This window comes from Triticum dicoccoides, chromosome 4B, assembly GCF_002162155.2.
Source record: "Triticum dicoccoides isolate Atlit2015 ecotype Zavitan chromosome 4B, WEW_v2.0, whole genome shotgun sequence".
NCBI classification, from domain to species: domain Eukaryota; kingdom Viridiplantae; phylum Streptophyta; class Magnoliopsida; order Poales; family Poaceae; genus Triticum; species Triticum dicoccoides.
The window spans coordinates 559,531,998-559,544,155 of record NC_041387.1 but is presented as its reverse complement, the minus strand read 5'-3'; positions in this window follow the sequence as shown (position 1 = coordinate 559,544,155).

Here is a 12,158-nt window from a genome sequence, read left to right as displayed (position 1 = left end):
ATTGTGCACTCATGGTTGATCCATTTGTTTCACAGTTTGTACTATGAGATAACGATACTTTTGAACATGCGTGAATATGATGTACCAGAATTACAAACCTAAGATTGGAATTTTGGAATTCGACTCCATCATTAGCTTTTGTAATTCATTTAAATTGAGGTACATTTTTAAGCCGGGATTTCGTGATTTCAAATTCATATATCAAACCTACAGATATACACATACGGGCATGTTCAAACATTATAATCACCGACTTTATTCATAGACATACACATTTTTGCTTTTGTCATCATATTTAGGATAAACACATTTGGAATTTCATTTGAATTGGACCATATGATGGTATTTGCTTGTAGTAGCTCAATGATCCATATTTGAATTGAATGGACAATCTAAGTTTCGAGTTGGAGACATTGATTTTCAAAACTTGCACATTTTTTTTGCATGCAAAACAAACAAATTGTCGGCCATGATATCATAGTCGGCCGTACGAGAGCAGAATACTTATAATTCTAGGCGTCAAAAGCTTTCAAACTTCCCGCTCACATCGAAATATCACGCGCCCGAAAGTTTAGCCCTGCGATATTCCTATTTTACCCCTGCCACATGAACGGAAAAGGGATGCTTTGGTAACTCCATTGTTTTCCCCTCTTTGTCCCCAACATTCTTCCCCAGAGCCCCTCCCCGACCCCCCATCCACGGCAAGCCGCCGAATCTAGTCCTCCGCCACAGCGCTGGACCTCACACCCTGCCGGATCTACCTGCCGCACCTTGGAACCCCCAACTGCCAACTCACCACTTCACCGGAGCTGCTTCAGCGACTGGCTTGTCCACCGCTCCAGATCTCCTTGACCGCCATCATGGTCCACCGCACTGGATCTGCTTAACCGGCGCCCTCGACCATAGTGTAGGCCCTTCATAGACTCCCTCGTCCGCCCCTTCGCTGGCCCTTCATACAAGCCCTCGTCCGACGCAACAGATCCGCCTCATCGAAAGCACTATACAACACGCCCGACGAAGCCTTCGTCCACTTCACCGGACCCGCTCCACGGACGCCATATTCAACTCCACCGGCCCTGCTTTACAGACGCTGCAGCCTCATCGGGTTATTTCGATTTGTACTCCTTCGATTTTTGTCTTTATCGTGCAACTGTTCACTTACCACAGATGAGCATTCTTGTATGTCGACAGGCGCCGCAACTGTAGCACCGGAGCAGCTTCAGCAACGGCGACAGCCGGCCCAAACTCAACTGCAACACGAGCACCATCGATGATCCTTAGCTATCAAGTATGACAATGATACCCATAAGCCGCCGAGAATCAGGTACTATTATCCAACGGCCGGCACCAACGTTCACTTTCCTAGCATAAGCACCGCACCTTTGAATTTCTTCAGGGCATCATTTAGTTTTTCATGAGACGCCTTATTCTGCATGCACCTGTAGGGCCATACTTCTGGCAGTGAACATGTTACATGTGTTAAATTACATACCAATGCACATATCGATAATATGCTTTAGTTTGTTCTGATGCCACCTTTTGGTTCAATCAGACTGCTTACTGTTCTCTATGCTTAATTACACATCAGCGAACTAGCATGTGGTTCCGCTGCTTTTTGTTCATTTTACCCTTCATTTTCTGACGCTAGCTATTACATCACTGCTCTGAGCCTCTGTTCATTACTTGTTTGTGTGTTCTTGATCTTCCCAAGTTGCATGACTAATTTGATGCTTCTATTAATTATGGAGCTGCGAACCCCATCAAGCAAAATATTTGTTCTTTTGGTGCTGGCACCTCGAACAAGCATAAAATAGAGGGAAGCAGATATATTGTCGTGTATGCACACACCCTTCTTTCATTAGTTTAGATGAACCATTGATGATAAATTCGGACCAGTGCATGCGATTAAAATTAATTTTACCTAAATAGATGGTGTAGAATAAACTACAACAACTAGATGGTAAGCCGGTGTGTTTTAGTACATGTTAAATGTAATGCGAGTGGGCTGCTTTCTTGGCTTGTGCCCTCAACGTGTAATCCTACCGAATTACAAATAGTCAGTTGTCTGCTTTGCTGTATTTCTTGATTCGAATGCTTGTTTGTTGTTACGTTATACCTGAGTTGGCCAATATGTCAGCAGTGCCTGCTATACTATCGTAAAGAAATGCATGCCTATTTCATTTGAGTCCTTAACTTTTCCTCTCAACTTCATCACAAGACTGTCTGCGTAGTTTATATGTGGCCACACTGTTAAGTGCTTTCTCAGATTATTTCAACTCCTTAGATGCCTTGGAAACTTAAATATAGCGGTTGTACACTCCCTTTCAACTTTCATCCTACCATTTTAATTTCTTTTCGGCTGATGCTGCTTCGAACCATTTAAATATAGTTTGCCATGCTCGGCAATAATTCATCTGTTGTTTACCATGTAAGCTTACTGCCTGGATCATACGATAACTATCTCTTACTTATGTCCAGCGGAAACCTTTAAGGATGCCGTTCACACTAGGACACAATGTACAACCCCAGAATCTATTTGTGGAAGTAGTGCGCCATCCATGTTACCAGATGGTAGCAGTTCAGAGGCAACACCGTCGGAGAGCAGTCTGAGCACAAATATTATAGTGCTTGAGGCTCTACTAGAGGAAGAAAGAGATGGTGTGGCTGCCATGAATGAGGTAATCTTTATCTTGAGGCTGGAAATTACAGAATTAGCGGCACACATTATGCAAGCAACCCAAGAATTGGAGGAAGTAAGAATGTTGCATTTGAAGACAGAGGAGGTCCTGCTGTTTCTGCTATATGAAGCCCAAGGTAATCCCGGTTCTTCCTTTGATACCAGTTGAAATTGTCATTAAATTATTGTACTTGCATGTTGTGTCATGTCTTTGAATGGATTATGTTGCAAGACCCCCTATGTTGTCTGGAATTCCATGTTGTCCATGTGTTGTAATGATCCGAAATTTTTAGGCGAGGTAATCCTCAGTACTTGTATGATTGACATAAGGTGAACTGTTTTTCGTGTGAGCATATTGTATTGGATGAAATAACTGTTTGAATCAGAGTGTATCCAACCTACTGAATTCGAAGATCACGGTATTTCTAAATCATAGTCATATATAAAGGTGGAATAAATCTTTGTTGTGGTTTTGAAGAAATAAATAACAAAAAGTGTAATTATCTGTGGATATTCGTAATTGAATACAAACTGGATTTGAATTTAGTTTGCCAGGTCCCAGGGCAAACGTGAATGCTAATTCTCCCAAGTTTTGAACGAAGCGGCTAAACACCCACTATAATTTGTGGGCTGCCCGAAGCAAGTCTTTTCGAGATGGAAATTACTGTCTACCCCTGACACTTGACATCCTTATCGACCGGATTTACGCTGCTGTCGATAGGGGTAGACTAGTAACTTCAATCAGACGTGACACGACGGCCTCTGAGCCCATTCAGACACGGTGGGCGCCAAACGTGGCCGGTAAAACACATTTGATTCAAGCTTGTCCGAAAGACATGTGTCTCTTCCTCCATTTCCCCATTTATACACGGTGGGCGGCAAAACAAACTCTCCTCGTCCGAAATCGATGTAGGCTAATATTTTAAATAGGGGCAGATGTGTAACTTCCATCAGACGTGACACAACCGCCTTACCTGTCAGCCCCGTTCATACATCATGAGCACCAACCGTGGGCGGCAAAACACCCTCTTCTCGCCCGAAATAGTTACCAGCAAATATTTGGGAGATGCGAGATTACTGTCCTATCCCCAACCGACGTGATGTCTGAAATTTTAAACAGGGGATAAGTTCGTAACTTTCCCCCCATTTCAGAGAAGCGCGTCCCAAAGTTTGAGATCGCCCCCCCTCCCCCTCCCCTCCATTTCCCCATTCATACACCGGCGGCGGCACGACAACCTCCGCACTGCGGCCAGCCTCCTCCGTCCGCCACCCCATCCTCCACCTTGCCGGAGCCGCTACCCCTACCCCGTCGTCCACTGCAAGAGATGGACGTCCCTCATCTACGACGCTGGACCAGGATCCTTTCATCACCTCCTTTCGCTTCATCGGCGATGTCGTCCACCTTGCCGTTGCCACTTCTACGACCGCCTCGTCCATGACAACAGGATATATCCCCCGACACGGCCGTCTGCCGTCTAAAGTCTTCTTCCCCGCCGCCGATGGCCATCGCACCCGCAGCACCCTCAACATATCAGCATCGGCCTACACGGCGTCGCAAGAGAGGTGGTACTCTTCCATATGTGCTTAAGTTATTGATCTCACCCGGAAAATAAATCATAATTTGTTTACTGTACTTTTCTTGTCCATACCAAATCATAGTGGCTAGTTGAAAGCAAACATTGGTTGCGAAGTAGCTTTGTCCGGTTTGCACCTTCAGATCCGCCATGGCACGGACACTATACTCGTAAAGCTTATGGTTTCCCCCCTTTATATTCACTACTGTCATCGTAGGCGCTTGGTGTCGTGCTAGCACTGCTCCTCAAGACCTCAACCCAAAGCTTACGTGTTCAAATACGAATCTGATATAATGCGCATATCACTAAAACAGAGAACGTTTAATTGGTCACCTAATGTTCCTATATTCATTTCGAAAAGCATGTGCGCCACCCACTGGTCCAGCTAGTTCCACTTTCCTGATTTTTCTCTTGATGCTTAGGGTTTCCCCTTTTATCTACTCTATTATGATCTCTGTAGGTGCTTTCTATCGTACTAGCATTGCTCCATCCTTCAAGCTAAACAACACAACACTCAGAATTCGAAAGCTTAGTTGTTCAAATATGATTGTGATATGATACTGATATTGGTTAACCGACACATTTAATTGGTTAGCTAAAGGTCCCACTTGAGTTTCCAAATGCATGTCGCGACATATAGAGAGACAACATAACTGCATTTCTTTGTCACTTGTTGACCATACTTTCTTGTCCATACCAAATCTTAGTTGTTATTTCAAAGAAAACATCGGTTGCTAACTACCCTTTGCGCAATTTGAAGCTTCAGATCTGCCATCCCACTGCCACGGTCAACACTGTACTGATCATGCTTATGTTTTCCCCATTTTATGATGACCACAATCAGCCTACGTGGTTCGTGTCGTAATAGCACTGCTCCACCCATCGAGCTAAACAAGCTTAGTTGTACAAATTCATATCTGATATTATTGCTGATATTAGTAAAACTGAGAGATGTTTAATTGGTTAGCTAAATGTTCCTACTTTAGTTTCGAAATGCATGTGAGCCACATATGGAGAGACCAGAAAGAATAGTATTTCTCTATGCGCTCTGGTTCATCATGGGTGGCCAACCGACATTGTATTGAAACACTTGTAATATCTTCAATTTGCTTGTTCTTCTACTCTTCTTTAAGATGATACTCTTCTCTTGCGGTCGACTGGTCAAGTCGAGTTGTTCTCCCTTAGTATATTTTGAATCTGTCAGGTCAGGTCGACTTGTTCTTCTTTACTATATGTTGAAGCTATCATCTGCGAAGTGTCATCACTTTTGGAGCTCTCATATTTTGAGGAGTAGGCCACATTATATTAGTGCACACAACAAATTATAGCATGCACGGCATCTTTTAAAAGAATGGCAGAGATAGCACAAAGGGGTTTAGAGGGGGCAGTATTGGATTAGAATCACTTCTGCATCACAAAGAAAATCTCACTTGTTTTTATGTTTTCATGCATGTCAGATATCGAACATTATCAAAATGAATATGAGAATGGGCGCACGAGAGGAATATTGCGGAACGGTCCACTGGCTAACAAACTTGGCATGGTGGAGGATGGCCTATCTTATTCACCCATCAAGGTGCTTACTCTAACTTTGCAAAGTTGTATTGGTCGCACATATTTTGCATCTGACCTCTTGCATTTCTTCTACTTTGTTACACCATCTGCTTAGTTTAAGCATCATATATGAGTATATGCCATAACTATCCATTTTCTGTACCTATTCCATGTGTCGTCACACTATGTTTTTTCAGTCAAATGTTGTTCTTTCGTGATAGATGTCCAAAAGGAAGAGGGTGAGTGCAGATACTCAAGGAGTACAAACTAGGTATTTGGAAAAGGTAGTGGTACATGTTAAATCAGATAGATCAGCAGCCACAGAAAACACAGGCCCAAATGTACCACACTTTACCCCTACTCCAGTGGACAAACCCCTATTAGAACTGCTAGGAGCCCAGCGTCAGGTATTGTCTATGATATCAATTCAAAATTTGAACTCCTAAATTTCTTCTTGTGCCTTACCTTCTCTCTTGTATGAAAACTAATTTCAGATGAATCTCCTTGCTGAAAGGATCATACGATCTCAAAACATTAATGGGCTCTGCATTGCTCTTGCCAGTACCTCTCTCCCTTTTTCCTTGTAAAACTCTACTTAATTAATTGCTATTTGATTATGTATCATCAGTTTGCACCTGAGCTTCATTATCCTCTGTTTCTTCCAATATTATTTGATCTATATTTACTCTTTACAAAATGTAGAATAATGGCAACGCTTATAAAGAATTTTCTATGGGGAATTTATTGAATTATCCTTCCATCAACATGGAGAAGGGCTTTGTCAAGCCCGTGTTAACATGTAGTGTAAGTTCATCCTTCTCAAGCCTTCAAACTTTGTTCTAGTATAGATTTGGATAGGCATCATTGCCTCCACTGCTGTTTGCTTTGCTGTTTACATATGATTGGATGTTTGCAAGAACTACCAGTTTCAAATTGTAGTTCTAGAAACATGTTCCTTATGCAGAACAGATCCATTTATTTGCTTATATAATTGTGAAACCTGTTACGTGTCTCCTTGTTTCTCCTTCAGAGTCGTATCTCTTACGCCAGGCAGAACTTTAGGGAAGATAGTGATCCAAACCATCTTGAGGACAGCGAGATGACCCCAAGGTCCTGTCTTGATGAAGACAGTGAGTTGAAGCTACTCACCAGCAGGTGTGAGACAACCTCTTTGCAGTCGCTGCCTCAATCAGTTCGACTTCTTCAGTCTCAACTTAAAGCGGAAAGGCTTGCTTCAGCTCATCTCCGACTTGAAGTCAAAGATGCAATGAAGATGTCAGAGGACTGTCGTGCGCACCATCATGCCTTAAATCTAGTCATGATGCATCTATCATTGACACAACTGAGGTCTACTCAGCTTCGTCGGCTGTTTGGGGGGCCTAACCTGGCCAGGCCTAGTGCCTTCTGAAGTGCTCTCAGTTTTGTATATTCTTTTGTCGGCACATTTATTTGCACTGGTGGCGAACTTTGATGCCCAGTGGATGTAATATGTGTGATAGCCGTGATAGCCTAGCGTAAGTTGCTTGCTTATTTATTTCCTTGTTGTCTTGTTTTTTTGTTTGCTTGTAGTCATTGCAGTTCTTTTTCCGCGGTTTGCTAGTGGCTGCAATAACCTATTTTTTAAAACTAGGCCACAATAACCATGGGCTAATATTTACTGTAGTGACACTGGGCCTCCTAAGGGCCGTAGAAACAGTGGGCCTTCTACGGGTCGTAGAAACAATGGGCCTTCTATGGGCCGTACAAACAATGGGCCTACTACAGGCCTAATCATCAATGGGCCTTATACGGGTATTATTATCGATTGGCCAAACATGGGCCAATAACATGCTGCATTATGGCCGTAAACAGCCTAGAGTTGGAATCGTCCGTTCATGGGCCGAACATAACGGGCCATCGTTAATAGGCCATATTTCATGATGCTATGAAAATGGCCCAATGTGTTAACAGACCACAAATGGGCCGACTGTAACCATGGGCTGAATTTGGCCCATAAGCAGAAAATGACAGTAACGGGCCATAAGTAAATGAATGCTGGAAATGAGCCCAAGAATAAATGGGTTCTGAGAATGCCGAAAGATAACATGGGCTGGAAATGGCCCAACGGAATAACGGGCCCTTAATGGGTATAAAGTGATACACTGTTCATTACGGGACAGTTTCACTGCGGGCCGTTAATGGGTGTAAAGTAATACACTCTTCATTACGGGCCTGTTTCACCACGGGCCGTTAATAGACCAAGAGTGACATAGGGCCTCATATGGGCCGAAAGACGTCATGGGCCATTGTCACGCCCAATATGCGACCCTATCCAAAAGGAACTCGAAGGTCCCACCAAGGATAGACCCGCATATTGAAACGCTTTTGCAAGGTGGATATCATTACATCAACATTACATAATAGATGGGGATACATACAAGAGGCATACAATGTCACACGAATACAACATCATCATACACAAGAGCCACATCCGACTACGGATGAAACACAAACAGAAACTCAAACGACATCCACCCTGCTAGACCTAGGCTGCCGACTTGCGACCTATCCCCTGATCGAAGAAGAAGAAGAAGAAGAACTCCAAACAAGGAAACATCGCTCTCGCGTCATGATCATCGCATAAACCTGTACCTGCAACTGTTGTTGAAGTAATCTGTGAGCCACGAGGACTCAGCAATCCCATTACCATGGGTATCAAGACTAGCAAAGCTTAATGGGAAAGGAAGGGGTAAAGTGGTGAGGTTGCAGCAGCGACTAAGCATATATGGTGGCTAACATACGTGAATAAGAGCGAGAAGAGAGCAAGCGGAACGGTCGTAAAGCTAGCAATGATCAAGAAGTGATCCTGAACTCCTACTTACGTCAAACATAACCCAAAAACCGTGTTCACTTCCCGGACTCCGCCGAAAAGAGACCATCACGGCTACACACATGGTTGATGCGTTTTAATTCGGATCTGGTGTCAAGTTATCTACAACCGGACATTAACAAATTCCCATCTACCTTTAACCGCAGGCACAACTTTCGAAAGATTATACCCTGCAAGGGTGTCCTTACTTAGCCCATGACAAGCTCTCGCGATCAACAAAGGATATACCTTCTCCTAGGAAGACCCGATCAGACTCGGAATCCCGGTTTACAAGACATTTCGACAATGGTAAAACAAGACCAGCAAGACCGCCCGCTATGCCGACAAATCCCGATAGGAGCTGCACATATCTCGTTCTCAGGGCACACCGGATGAGCGAAGCATACAGGAACCGACGTAACCCAAGTTGCCAAGGGATGGCCCCGCACGGTGCTCTAGTTTGGACCAATACTTAGACAAGCATTGGCCCAGGGGGCTAAAATAAGATGACCCTTGGGTTAATTACTCCCAAGGGAAATATAGGTGGTGGTGAGGCAAATGGTAAAACCAAGGTTGGGCCTTGCTGGAGGAGTTTTATTCAAATCGAACTGTCAAGGGGGTCCCATAAATCACCCAACCGCGTAAGGAACACAAAACCCGGGAACATAACACCGATATGACGGAAACTAGGGCGGCAAGAGTGGAACAAAACAGCAGGCATAAGGCCGAGTATATAGATGCATTAATTAAATAAGAGATATTGTGATATCCCAACAAAATCCTGTCCACCATGGAGCAATCTTCAACTTCACCTGCAACTAGCAACGCTATAAGAGGGATGAGCAAAGCGGTAACATAGCCAAGCAATGGTTTGCTAGGACGGGTGTCAAAGGTTAGAGGTTCATGGCAATTTGGGAGGCTTGATGGGCAAAAGATGGATAACGCAGTATAGCGATAGAATGAAGCAACTAGCATAACAATGATAGTAATGAGATCCAGGGTAGCGGTCATCTTGCCTGAAATCCCGCTAGGAAGTAGAACGAGTCCATGAAGAAGATGAAGCCACGAAGACGAACCAAGCGTAGACGAACGAATCCTCATGATCGCAATGAAACTGGAACTAACAAGAAGAAGCACACAACATGGTAAACACACCACACATAGACAAGACATGATGCCCAACAAGCATGATGCATGACAAAGCTACATGAAGCTACTCATGGCAAGAGATGATGCAAACAAGAGCAACACATCAAGGCAAGTTTAAATGAGGCTGGGAACAACATATAACAATTCCGGTAAGTCCTCATATGCAAATTTCGAAATTGGTCCAGATCTGTATAAACATTACGTTCAAATTGTTAAACAGCAAGTTAAGATGCACGATGATGATCTACACGAGATTCTGGTCAAGTTACATATAAAGTTCATTAGATTCGGAGCTACGGCCTAGAAGATATGAGCAAAACAAGTTAAACATGGCATTGATGCAAAATGCACCCAAACATCAAGCAAACACCTCAAAACAAGGATGCAACATGATAACATGAAGCTTCATGCAAAATCAAGCAAGTTTCATATAGAGCACACTCAAAACGGAGCAACGGTTCAACACATACACTCTATACAAGTTATAGCAACAATCTGTCCAAAACAGCAACTAGGCATCTTGCAAGCACCAAAACAAAAGGCATGGACATGATGTACAGGTAAAGCATTACAAAACATGAACACTAAGGTATCTCCAGAAATCACTACAACATGCTCAAACACATATGCCAAGGTTGCAAATAATAACAGTCCAGACTTTGCAGAAAATAACATCAGGTTGCAATGTTTAGAGCTATCAAGCAACATGTTACAGGAACTTATCATGGCAAACAAAGGCATGGCATGAAACTACTAAATGCATAGAATAAAAGTCCCTTACTGACCATGAGCCAAAAAGGATCAGGAAATATGATGGCACTCTTGTAAACATGGCAAGTTATATGACAGATTCCAACCTGGCAGGAACAACGATAAGTAGGCATGTAGATGAGCTTGTACCACTCACCACAGAGCATTACATGGCATGGCAAGGCAACCAACAGTACAAAGACATGTTTATGAAGCTAAGCATGGCAAGAGAAAGTCCATAGGGTGCATGGAGCACTAACAACAATCATGGCAACAAATGAACTTAATGTTAACAGGCTGACAGCAACATTGTTTAGCAACTTTGGAGCAAGATTACAACAAGTTACAGCAAGCTATAAATGCAACCAGGGGCATGGCTGGATAGAGCATGAAATGTAGAACAAAACACCCTTAGTGAACATCTCCAGATTATGCATAGAATGACTTGTAGCAGCAGGTTTACATAGCATCACGAAATAACAGATTCAGCCTAGCAAAACAGTAACAACAAGTACCCTACTTAACAATGTTGATTCACTCACCACAAGTCATTGCATGACAATATAATCATAGCATCAGCAAAAAGACATGTTTATGAAACCAACCAAGGCAAGAACAAGTTCATAGCATGCAAGGACCAACTACAACAACCTTGGCAAAATTGAATAACATGTAAACAATCTGCCAGGAAACATTTTGTAGCAAAAGTAGAGCATGAAAATGACATGCTAGACTACTCCATAATTGCAACCAGGGGCATGAATGGATAGAAAATAACCAAATGTTCAAAACATCCTTACTGAAGTATCTCAAAATATGCTTGGATCTCTCTGTAGCATCAAGTTTACATGGCATAAAAATAACAGCAGAACAGGGACTAAAATAGCAACATCACGAAGCCTAGTTTGCATGCTTGTGCTAGTCACCACATTTATCACAAAAATACATGGCATACACAACTGTAAATATGACATAGCATAGTTCAAAACACATGTAGACATCAACCTCATAGGATGCACACATCAATCATGGCAAAAATGACAAATGAGCATGTTCTGTTAACAGACAGCAGACAACATCCACTAGCACTCTTGCAACAATGATTCAGGCATCAAGATGGACCCAAGTGACCATGATGCAATGGAATGAAATGAATAACTCGCTGAGACGAACAATTTGACATATTACACGCATGAAACGGAGCACTATGCATGGAGTTATGATGCGATGAACATGGCATGATAATGTAAATAAATTTGGGACAGGCAAAATTTCAGGGTCAACCTCTTCTTCCAGATCCAGATTCGAGGCACGAAGAACGAGGTTCGCCGGGGTTCGCCGGAGTTGAGGGAGGAGACCGGGGAGGCGTCGGGGAGGTCGAGTCCGCCCGGATCCGCCCGGATCCGGCGCCGGCGGGGGCGGAGCAGGGCCGGACAGCGAGGGCGGCGGCGAGCGTGACCCGGACGGTGGCGGGTGCCGGAGCTAGAGCAGGAGCTCCCCGGTGGAGCTCAGGGCTCCGGCGTCGGGCGGCGAGGGCCGGAGCTCGGCGTGGACGGGCTCGGGCGCTGGGCGACGAGGGATGCCAGTGAGCGGCGGGGGCGCCGCA